At 40.4% G+C, this 12,785-nt stretch overlaps 1 non-coding gene across 1 annotated transcript; it reads right to left on the bottom strand.

Annotated features, from left to right (window-relative positions):
• Positions 1-1,651: 1,651 nt before the first annotated feature.
• Positions 1,652-1,725, bottom strand: TRNAA-UGC (transfer RNA alanine (anticodon UGC)). The gene has a single exon. It is a non-coding gene; the product is annotated as a tRNA-Ala (tRNA).
• Positions 1,726-12,785: the final 11,060 nt, after the last annotated feature.

Below are 12,785 nucleotides of genomic sequence, written 5' to 3'. Positions count from 1 at the left end.
AGAGAGAGAGAGAGAGAGAGAGAGAGAGATGAGAAAGGAGAATACGTGATGTGAAAAGAATATGAATGACAAGAAAGAAATGTAAATGAAGAGAAAGAAAGGCAAATAAAGAGTAAGAAGTGTGACTGAAGAGAAAGTTAGTGGCTGAAGAAAACGGAAAATGGCTGAAGGTAAAGAAGAGTAGGTAGGTGATGAGCAAGACCAGTGGGTGTAGGGATACAGGGTGGGTACTGGCAATGGCAATGTAGACAAAAAGATAAAGAAAAATATAGACTGACGAAATATAAACACTGAACGATTCAAGAGAAGGGGACACAACTGACGGAAGAAATAATAGGAATGGGCTGAAGTTGGAAACCAAAAAGGAGAATTTGGGGAAATGAGTGAACGAAGGAGAAAGTTGATCGATCAAAATAAATAAATAAGCTAAAGAAAAATAGCTAGGGTTGGAAACGTTACGAAAAGTATTACTCGAAGAGAGAGAGAGAGAGAGAGAGAGAGAGAGAGGGCGGTCATTACTTCCGACAGACATAATTGCTGTTAATTTTTACCCCTTCAATCAGGTGACCTTTATATATATATATATATATATATATATATATATATATATACATTTATTCATGCTACACCAGGACGATCTTACCTCTCTTGAGATGGACTTCTTGGTGTGAAAGGCTTAATACAGGCTGTATGTAGCCCACCTAATTTGACACGTTTATCCTAAAATCAGTAGACTTGTTTGGTGATGAAAAGAAATAAACAAAAATATTTCATGACACCATAGGAGTTAAGGAGATTAAAGAAAAAAAAATAAATGTATAAGGATAACTAAAGAAAATAAAGATGAAGTTGTTGATGTGACAAAAAAGGGAGATACGGTAAATATGGATAAGAAAGACAGAAAGAGAATCGAGAAAATAATGTGAAGGGAAGAAATCGAATTCAGTGGACGAGAAGAAATGCTGCCGAATCCTGCTTTACCCCATCACCTCGCACGGAAGAACAATACTTGCAATGAATGACCTTTCATGGAAACACAAAGGGACTGATATGGAAAAAAGAAAAAGTACGGAGGGAAACAGGTAAGGAGAGAGAGAGAGAGAGAGAGAGAGAGAGAGAGAGAGGCTGATGGGTAAAGAAAAGAGCTGGTCAGCTGGAGGGAGGGAAGGAGTCATTACTGTGGAAAGGATGGAGGACAACAGTATTGGACCCTGACCCAAGACTTGGCCTTTCATCCATCCGCACGGAAGAATCTAGTCCCCCCAAACCAAAATACGGCTTTACCGTAAAATTAGGAAGAGAGAGAGAGAGGTGAACGGACAAGGAAAGTAAGTTCCAAAATGTTGGGGTTACTACCACCAAGTCAGAAGGAAGGAGGGGGACACGGGAAGAATCAGTTGGTGAGGAAGTGAATTTTGGTTGAAGGAATAGGCGTCGGGGCTTAACCCAACATGCGTGGGCAGCTATTTGGGCAGTTGCACTGGGCAGGGGACAACACAAACACACAAGAATGGTGAACACACAAGGAAAGTAAGCTCCCAAACATTCCCTCGGAATACGACACGCAACCGTCGATTTTACATCCGGGTACCTATTTTTAGTTCTAGGTATGAACAGGCTAGAGCAAAGGAGACCGTGCTTAAAGGTCTCGTGGTCGACCCGGGAATCGAACCCGGGAACTCTCGCTTGCAAGGCGAGTGTGCTACCGTTACACCATCGTCCACCCCAGACAGAGAGAGAGAAAGAGAGAGAGAGAGGGGTCTATATATATTAATAGATCTGAGTTCATTAGGGTACCTCGAATATGATGGGTGACAACTTGTCATGGCGGTCATTAATACTGAGTTATATTACTAAATTTGCCGGAAACAAGGGGTACAAGTAGATTATTTGGCTTTATTTTTATTTCTCCTTCAGTAATTTAACACATATGGTGTCAGAAGTGACCAAAAAAACATTCATTACCACAACACTCTGAGTTCACCATAGGTTAATAATTCAACCAGTTATTCTGGCAAAAATACATTGTTGGAAACTAATCAGTCATGTACTCCCATAAATACTGAAAGTAGTGGTGTTTTTAGTGGTAGTGGCTGTAGTAGTGGTTGTTGTAGCAGTAAAATGACATAATAGATTTATTTTATTGCAAATATATATATATATATATATATATATATATATATATATATATATATATATATATATATATATATATATATATATATATCAATGATTTTTACATGAAATAAAGTTATAATATTATGTGTATTAACCCAATGGCTACACTTATTCGGTGACGACCACCTGCATATGTGAACCAAAACCTTTGCAGTATTTGGGTTAGGTTTACTAACTTGCAGATTAGTGAAAGGATTCCTAAATTATCATTAAAACATGAGGCTGAGTTTTACACATTTTAAATGACAAATTACAAACAAATATGATGAAAAATAAAACAAGCAGAAGCTGAGAGATGAGTTGTCAAAACACATCCAACCACTGAAATGTTGCACCAATAAGGTGGTTAATAGTGTGAATGGGCGTATGGCCAGTGACAAGGTTATTGTGGATAAAGCATTTGGAATAGGCTAGGGGATGACATCAGAATTTGAGGACACTCTCCCAAATGGATTTCATGCTTCTGTCCATCATCACGTCAACACAATGGAGATCATCAGAACGGAGTGCAGATTGGTACAACGACAATCTATTACACTGTGTAACAAAGGATTTGTTTGTTCAATTTTTTGGGTCTTGTTAGACTTAGTTTTCCACGCTGATTCCAATGGTGTATGCTTTGTTTGTCTATCTCTATTTTTTTTTTTTTTTCAACAATTGGCAATTGTTTATTTCCAGTCTTGTTACCGCATGCCAATGTAATGGCTGACGTAATGGCTGACCATGAGGACATCGTAATGACAGAGGGGAAAGTGATAATGAATCGTATCTTGGAAAATGTTCTGGAGACACTCCATACTTTCCCATTCAGCATGAAATGGATGACTTGGTTCGAGATTTAGGACTCACGAAGTCCAGTGCTGAGCTGCTGGCGTCACGTCTAAGTGAAAGGAACTTATTGGATCCCAGTTGCAATTTGTTATAGGAATCGCCACGGCAAGTATGCATCCTTTTCAAATTTTGTGAAGAAACCTCGTTGTGTTATTGTTTTGATGTTGAGGGTTTGTTCCAGGCCATGGGAGTGGATTACAAGGCCTCAGAATGGCGACTTTTTATAGGCAGTTCCGTGAAGAGCCTAAAAGCTGTACTTTTGCATAATGACAATGAACTCCCATCAATTCCAGTTGCACATTCTGTGGAAATGAAAGAACGCTTTGAAAATGTGAAGATTTGTCTAACAAAGATTAAGTACTCAGATCACAACTGGGAGGTTTGTGGGGATTTCAAAATGATTTCGTTCCTTCTTAGAATGCAAGGCGGTTATACAAAGTACTCATGTTTTTTTTTTAATGCCTGTTGGACAGCCAGAGCAGTGCAGAACATTCGTGAGGAAAGACTGGCTTAACAAAGAGAGTCTCACACCAGGCTCGTGCAACGTTCTGAGAGCCCCACTGATCTCCAGAGTGAAGGTATTGCTACCGACGCAACACATAAAACTTGGTCTTGTGAAACAGTGTGTGAAAGCCATCAACAAGGATGGTGATGCATTTCTGCATATCCGATCAATGTTTCCCAAGTTGAGCGTGGCAAAGGTGACGGTTGGCATATTCACCTGGGCGCAAGTTCGAAGAATGCGTGCAAGTCGAGAAGTCCAGGGTAAAATGACTGATGAAGAAGAGCGTGCTTGGAATGCTTTCAGAGGGGTTGTGGAAGATTTTCTTAGCAACCAGAGTTGATCAGATTCGTCGATGACCTGATCGGCGCATTCCACCGGCTTGGATGCAGAGTGTCAATCAAATTGCATTATCTGCATTCCCATCTTCATTTCTTCAAAAGCAACTTGGGTGCAGTCAGCGAGGAGCATGGCGAACGGTTCAACCAGGACATTCTGCTGATGGAAACCAGATATCAGGGCAGGTGGAATTAGGTGATAATGGGCGATAACATTTGGGGATTGTTGTGCAATTGTCACAGCTACAGAAGAAAGTCAAGATCAAAACTGTATTTCTAGATACTATGTGCCCTGCATTCCTTGTATGTTACTGTCTGCTCATTTTCTAGCTATATTCATTATACACACCTGGAAACATGTAAATTCTTTGACATTCTCAACATTCTTGAACTGGTAACAAGTTGCAGTTCTTGTCCTTGTATAATACATATGTTGTTGCATAATTCCTGTAAGTCTAGATTTAAACAAAAACGAATAGCGTAGTCGGAATCTACGCATTGACACTGATCAGAAATAGCATGAAAATCAACATAAACAAAAAATTGGTTTAAGTTTGTTACACAGTGTTATATGGACAGACTGTATACGTGGTTACTTGTTTGCACACAAAAGAGAGAAATCACCTTCGCATTACTCTTTTCATTTGAACTGACACTTATCATCCTCCTTGTTTGTTGAGGATGATCTTTTAAGGAAATCCAATAAGTCTTCATTCATACTAATTCTGTTTGTAAGCTAGGAAGAGCCAGTGCCCGTAGACATACAACTGGTGGATGGAAATGAGCTGATTCTCCACTCTACATGGCCTAAGTTGGGAACCAACTAGCATATTACAATTGTCCTGTATATTTTGAACTGTATTTTAAAAATGTTCAAAGAACTCTGTGAAAAGCCATAAGAGGCAATGCAGGGCAGGTGGACAAGCTTATAATATTTATGAGTTGATCTCAGTCACCCCTCTACCACCTACAGTAGTTATATCATGAAAAATGCCAATAATAAAAAAAAGGAGTTTAACTGTGTAGCCATGATCCAAGTGGTCATATTAGTTAAATGATTGGCTAAAAGGCAAAGCTATATAATTGCGAGGAAGTTGATGTGTCTATCATCAGCTTTTTTTTTTTTTTCTGCTGAACACTGATGATAGAAATCACATAGGGGTGCGGTGTGATGACAATGACATCTTTTTAATGCTGGTCTATTATTACTGGAACCAGAACCTGCAGCCCAGATCCCAGTTAAGAAATTTGATGGTACAGTTATTGATGTCAGTGCAGCCGCAACTAAACTGGGAGCAAAGTGCAATGATATCCTAACATTGCAATGATAGTACTGAATGGATTGACTGGCAGTGATATTATTTCCTATCCTTTTGGAAAACGTAAAAACACTGGCCTCAGGAATTTGATCTTGGACTTGAGATAATTGGTGAACAGGGATCTAGCAGAAAAGAGATAATAGATTCAGGGATCAAAATTTTCTAATACCTTTATGGCTCAAAAGTACCAGTAAAAAGTGATCAACCCCGGTACTGTACAAAGTGTTCAGTAGTACCAAAACAATCCCATGCATTACGAATTTGCCACGAACAGATGATGCTTTGGAACAGCACCTGATTTGCTGCTACATGCAGGTAATGCTATGGAAGTCTGGACTGGAGATGTGTCCTCCACCGGTGGACCCCGTTGACTAGGGATGAGAAATGAAGGAATGTACTCTGTCACCTGTATCTGTCATTTCTCAGCTAGGGCCACATGACATATTAAAGACTGTGGCATGAGGGTGTGGAGCCGATAAAACATCATTCTCTAATTGTGGTGCTGAAGACATATGTCACTATGGCAAAATGATGAAAGTGAATCTGATGACGTATTCAAATCTTATTCCATCTTTATGGCAAATAAAGAAATCCAAGGGAACATGAATTGCTAAAACATAAATGTTATGAAAGCATTTCAACTCCATTTTTTGAAAATTTCTTGTAAAGAAACTTTGTGTGACTTGAGTCCTCTTGGTACCCAGATATTATTAACTGAATATAAAGTTTTTATTATAAATCCTTAGTTTTTATCTGACGGTAATGTTATTTTTCTATACGAAATATTAATGACATAATTTTGCTTTCTTTACCGCAAATAATTTGTGTATTTTTGACTCACCGACGTGACTATGACCGTTAAAAGAAATCCGAGGCTGACAGCCTGGCGCCCATCAGACTCTTATTGTGGACACGATACTGAACTCGAGCTTTAAAAAATAAATAAATTAAAAAAAAATAAGTGTATCCAGTTTCATAGTTAACTTCAGTAGACATTGAAGAATTAAATTCTTGTTTTTCTAAGACCTTTCACCTCTATCGCCATACACACAAACCATACTGACCTATTTACACATTATGATCATAAACCAGTACCTTTCATCTGACGTCCAAAGTAATAATATATGTTTAATTATTTTTTGGCATCAAGCAACTGTCTTTCCATTATCACTAAATGTATACAAAAAGCACAAAAGATACACTACAGAATACAGTCATATTAAAAAAGGCCCAATGGTGAAAGCTTGGCGCCTGCCAAAGCCTGATCTTAGACGATTCAAGGAAATAAAATAATATTCTATATACCCAGTTTCACGGTTCCCCCTCCCTGGGGATTGGCCAGTGCATCGAATCACTTCCTTCCATTCCCACTACCAGTTATTGTATTAAATCTCATCCAAATAGCAGGCATTCAGGAGATTTTTTAACATCACACACACACACACACACACACACACACACACACACACACACACACAGTGAAGTGCCTATTTCGTATTTCGATGCATTTTTTTTTTCGTATTGGGATTAATATGAATGATCGAACACTGCAAAAATTACTTTTCTGATACAAGGGGCATTGCTTGTTTGAGTATCCTCTATCTAGCTCTCACGTGTTTTGAAACGATGCCCATGAGGCAAGCTTGTCCGTCCAATTGTTGAGAGAGAGAGAGAGAGAGAGAGAGAGAGAGAGCGTACTGTACATGAGTTTCCCTAGTTATGGGTGTTGCTTAGAACCGCTTGGAATTGTTCACAGTATAAGAGCAGGTTTTCACTGGCTGACGTGTAAGGAGGACAAGGGGATTTGTTGTATGTTACGATGATCATCCTTAGTTATGATTCATTATTGCCAATTATTATGATCTAAGGTTCAATATGATTAATGGTTTTACATGTTTACAGTAACTCTGGGGATTTTCTACTATCCAGCAAACTATCTCCGCCTATGAATCACCACCTACAAACAATTCCCCATTCCATCACTCCATCTTACTCTGCTCCTTTGACTCACTTAACACGGTCTCTCTCTCTCTCTCTCTCTCTCTCTCTCTCTCTCTCTCTCTCTCTCTCTCTCCCTCTGTGTGTGTGTGTGTGTGTGTGTGTGTGTGTGTGTGTGTGTGTGTGTGTGTGTGTGTGTGTGTGTGTGTGTGTCGCGCCATAATCTATCCATCAGTGTCCTTGTAAAATTTCACACACATTCCGCGGTCATCACCAGGCGTTTCAAGGATTATTGCCGCCTACAATGTGAGAGCCGGGCAAAGCTGAACCCCAGCCTCAACCATTTACATAATCCATGTTACTGGGGTGGGGGACAGCGGGGCTCAGTGTTTGCCATTACGGCTCGGGGAAGCAGCAAATGAGAGGAATCGCAAGGGGTATACAAGAATCGTACTAAACGTCAACGAAATCCTTCATATCAAGGTGTTCAGTTTTAAGATAACCTTATATATTTCTAGAGAAGTGGTGTGTGTGTGTGTGTGTGTGTGTGTGTGTGTGTGTGTGTGTGTGTGTGTGTGTGTGTGTGTGTGAGAGAGAGAGAGAGAGAGAGCTTTGTGGCTTCCCGAAGATTTTTGTCTAAAAAATATTTGGCAAAAAGGTAGACCTCTGCCTCGATCAGGTTTTAGACAGGATGAGACTAATGAGGATCCCCTTCTAGTACCTGAATTGGGGAGATAGGTGCTGAGCCTTCCTTCCCTGTTTTCCAGGTTTACTATAACATGTTTAGTGTTACTGCAGTGCGTGATGTACAGCAGATGGGTGGGTAATCCAGGTGACAGGTTGGTATAGATAGGTGCTTGGTAAAGTCAGAGGGCGATGCGAGTGAGAGGCTGGTGTAGGTGACAGGTTGCATGTAAACTGGGTGCATAAACAAATACACAGTACATGTAACTTCATTTTCGCAAAGTGAGACTTCAATGTAGAGGAATACGTAACTACAAGATTATATACAGTATCGGGTGATTATTCATTATTTCTCTGGTGTTCATAATAATAAAATAGGTTTAGGGTAAGCATGCCATATTGTCGCTAAATATTTCGTAATGATCTGTATTAATCTGAATATATTAACATTACAGTTTATTAGTCTAATGTCAGTGGTCGCTGAGGTTGCCCCATTTGTATAATGTGGGCCGCAGCCGAAAGGGGTTAAAACACTGCACTAGATACACGTGAGGCATGGTGATACCAACACCTGCATCATCAGCAGTACAACCAGTATCATTCACACAACATCGTATAAATATCCAACTTAATAACTGGTATATCGCGGCCTCACAAACCTTTCCCAACAACCAAACAAACAAGGAACTTGTTAATATCGTAATCACATGCTTTCACCAAAACATGCTCAGTCACATTAAAACCACTAACCTCTGCACCCTGTCCACAGCACGCTGCTGTAGACAGGTCACATCATTTAAAATACTTCCCACACACAACTTCCACCACACAAGCAAACCTTAACTATCATAGAAGATTCTAACCACCTCGAACATCACCACACTGAACACCAAAAAGTAGTGGCTATCCAATCCTGTCAGCACATTCTCACATCACACTGTCACTTGGTGCTAGCTACCTCACCCGGACGGAGTCTGGCGAGGAATTGTTTTTGGTTGAGTTTCATTGTTAGATTCTTTATTTGTTTGTATAATGACTGAATTATTGAAACTTTCCGGATATGTGGGCACTGGTGCCAAAAGAAACTGATTAATTTTTGCATGTAATCGAGTAACCTCGAGAGGTCAAAATCATGGTCACTGATTTTCAGAGGGCTATAACCTGAAAACGGTTGATGATATAATAATTATTATGAACATACAGGAACTCGTAATATGAGCTTCCATTTGGCACCATGACCGTTGATCTTGAGTGACCCTGAATGGTCAAACTCAAGGTCAGGGATATTCAGGGGGCTGTAACTCGAAACTGGTTGAAAATAGAGATATTTACTATTATCAACATAGGAAATCTCTATAGGTTTTTAATTTGTACATCACCTTTGTAACTGACCCTAAAAGGTCAAACTCAAGGTCACGGATATTCAGGGGACTTCAGCTCGAGACTCGTTGAAGAAAGAGATATTTACTACTATCAAGATATAAGAAGTCTCATATGGGAATTCATTTGGCACCATGACCTTTGACCTTGAGTGACCTTGATAGATCAAATAGAGGATTACTGATTTTCAGGAGTAACTTGAAAAGATTTGTGCTGTTACCTTAGACTTGAATTGTGCAGTGACACTAAATGGCAGTACCCATTCAGTATACTGTATAACAGCAGTAAAATAACTGCTGTTGAGCGAGGTTTGTTGTGCCTGGCACTACTTGTTGAATGTTAGCCATTGATTAAAACGAGTTTTTGGAAAGAGGAGTAAATTAGTTTTTTATTGATCTCTCGTAATTCCCCGAACATGAGCCTACTCGCTATTATAATAGCTAATCATGTCGTCTAGTTAGTTGGTATACATAATTTAGTGATGATTTTCTCACAATATAATTATTTTCTTCTTGCCTTATCTTCAGCCTTTTAACAAATTTTGGTATATATCAGATAAAAACTGTTGATGCTGACCCTGCCCGATGGTGTTGAGCTTTGACCCATTTTTTGTTTTTACAAGATTACTCCATGGCTGACCCTCAACCCATTCACCATGTTTGGATAAAATTGGATGAAAACTATTTTGCATTATTTTCATAGCTATCACATAAATGGATCAAAATTTGACATTGCCCTGTGGCCTCGACCTTTGAGTGACTACTCAAAATTACTTCACTCAACCTTGCCATGCATGCTCCAAGTTTGATTTACATTCAGTGAAAACTTAAAGTTGATTTTGCTTGCTCAAAATTTAACCTAGCCCTGTGACCTTGACCTTTGACCTATTGTTGTGAAAACAATAGGTTTACTCTCTTGCTGACCCTCAGTCCCTTCTCACAGTGTTACTATGTTGAATATGACCTGTCTGAGTTATATGGTTGACACCACCCTCTCCCTACACACACACACACACACACACACACACACACACACACACACACACACACACACACACACATGCCACTGAAAACATAACACCTGCTCTCGCTTCACAAGTCCAGATGTAACTGTGACAGTTCATAATGGTCTGGTTGTAACCCCCAGGTAGCGCTCATCCCGTACAGGGGAGTCCTTGGGAGTCACAGCCTCCCTTCAACCTGGCCCAAGGGAAAGTCTGCCATTGTGCAAAGCTTCGTTTTTAAAAAACGTGGCTGTGCATGACGGTTTTGGCCAGAATTTTTGATGGCCGTCCCTCTGTAGGGGATTGCCCTCGAACCTAGCTGGATGCAGGTTTATTACCATGCAAGTTTTACTTTTCTTGACACTCTTCCAGTAAGGCATAGACCTCAGCCTTCGAAAAGCTTCCTTATCTCATTGAGTGAATGAGTTAGTGAGTGACACAGATTGAGGCAAGCACTGTATGTGGCTGCCCGATGGATACAGGGAAGTAAGAAAAGATTGTCTTTAACCCGAACTCATAGTAATTCCGATGTTTTCTATTAGTCGTGAACGACGATGGAGTCATTCAGGTTCAGCCTCTAATCCGTTGGTTCTTTCTTCTCTGCATATAAAATGACGACGTTCAAGAATTCAGACCAGGATTATTTACCTCTATATTAGTGTACTGGTGTGCGTTAAATTATGTGAGTGTGCTCGCACGGTGTCATATGTATTTTGTACGGTCTCGGACATATGGATTCACCTGAATTACCGCCACACTCCAGTATAAATAAACATTTACTACAGTAGATCTTATCATTATGTTTACTATATAAAATGTTTTAGTGACAGACATGGAAAGAGAGGGAAGGAGGGAGGGAGGTAAAACAGGTAACAGGTAGATAGGGAGGAGAAATTACTGGGAACGAGAGAGGCGTATACGAAACACTTGATTGAAGAGGGAGCAAGTGATGATCAGTGAGACGGGCCTAATAACTGTGTAAACATGCTGATGGATGTGAAGGGTGGGTAATGATGAAGTGATATCATGCTATCTTTGGTGCTGAGAGAGAGAGAGAGAGAGAGAGAGAGAGAGAGAGAAAGGGGGGGGGAGACGCGAGTAGTAGGAAACAAGGAGAAATAAGAGAGGAGTGAAAAACATAATAAATCGAAAAAAAAAAAAAAAAAAAAGAGAGGGAGATGAGTGACACTAGGAGGGAACTGTGAAAGAAAATTGGTATGGACAAAGAAACAAGAGAGAAATGTAAGAGAACAATAAAGTGTAGATTTGCGAAGAGGACGCGTGTGTGTAGAAAGGAGAGAGAGGGGAAGAATAACACGAGAGGGAATATAATGGCGGTAGAAAAAGGAACATATACCTTATGGCATGGAAAGATATAGAAGACAAACGATTAAGGGAAGAAGAAAGGAAGCACTGGGGACAGTATAATCGAAGACGACGTGCACCAAGAGAAATACATAAGCCCTCAAAGATATACAATGCTGTCCATTCATTCCTAACAAACCTCGAACTACTTTATGTGATTATATGAAATCTCACCTTATCTTTTTACCTATGCCTGCGACTTTCCTTTTCTTAAACAAAGTTGCTAGATGGAATGAGCAGTTTTAATATTTCGTACCGATGCAGTAAAGTAACGAACAAAAATCCAGCTCTTACTATTAAACCCATAGCAATATGAAAGAAAAGCATTCGGTAGCCGACTAGAATATGCTGTTGGCCAAGTCCAAGATTTAGGCCATATCTTGATACCCTGAAGGTTTCCTGTTATAGCTCAAGCCGTTCATGAGATATAATGGTGCTAAAGACGGGCGATAAAAACTAGTTGACCTATGGCAGCCATTTTGATGACCTTGACCTTGACCCTGAGTGCCCATTTTCGAACTCATCCAAGACTTTGGCCATACTTTGATACCTTAAAGGTTTCATGTTGATAGTTCAAGCCGTTCATGAGATATAATGTAAACACACACACACACACACACACACACACACACACACACACACACACACGCACGCACGCACGCACGCACGCACACACACACACACACACACACACACACACAAGGGGGCAAGCAAAACCATTATCCTTCCGACTTCTAAAGGCGGACGGTAATAATGGAAGCCAGACTGGAATGGAAGGAGGGAGAGGGACTGAGTTTGTAATCGAGACTTGAAGTCATGTTTGTAATGGCCATGCTGGATGGTGTAGCCGTATGACAGTTAAGGCCCTCTCCCACTTCGGCGTAAATAGGCACGATGAAGCCACGATGAAAATCGTGGCTGAAGTCGGTGATGTGTCGGCGATTCTGATCAAGAATCGTGGTGTCGGCGTAATACCTGCGACACCAGTACGACAAAACGCCGAAACCTCGGCGGAGTATACGATATAACTTGCGACTAGTAGCCGACATATCGCTGATATGTCGGCGTAATGCACAAGCATTATTCTAAATTCAAATTTTAACGGCTTTTTTTATGGCGACTCAATGGCGATAAAGGTACAACGGCGGCGTGCTGTCGACGATGTATCATCGATGTGTCGGTGAATGCATCGCACGCACCTCGCAGACAAAACGCCGAGGCCATCGCAGGTGCCTCGCCGTCATCGG

Source organism: Coenobita brevimanus, unplaced genomic scaffold (genome assembly GCF_032717465.1).
Source record: "Coenobita brevimanus isolate Jiangsu-jjx unplaced genomic scaffold, ASM3271746v2 jjx.HiC_scaffold_2272, whole genome shotgun sequence".
Classification (NCBI taxonomy): domain Eukaryota; kingdom Metazoa; phylum Arthropoda; class Malacostraca; order Decapoda; family Coenobitidae; genus Coenobita; species Coenobita brevimanus.
This window is presented reverse-complemented; position numbering and strand designations above follow the sequence as displayed.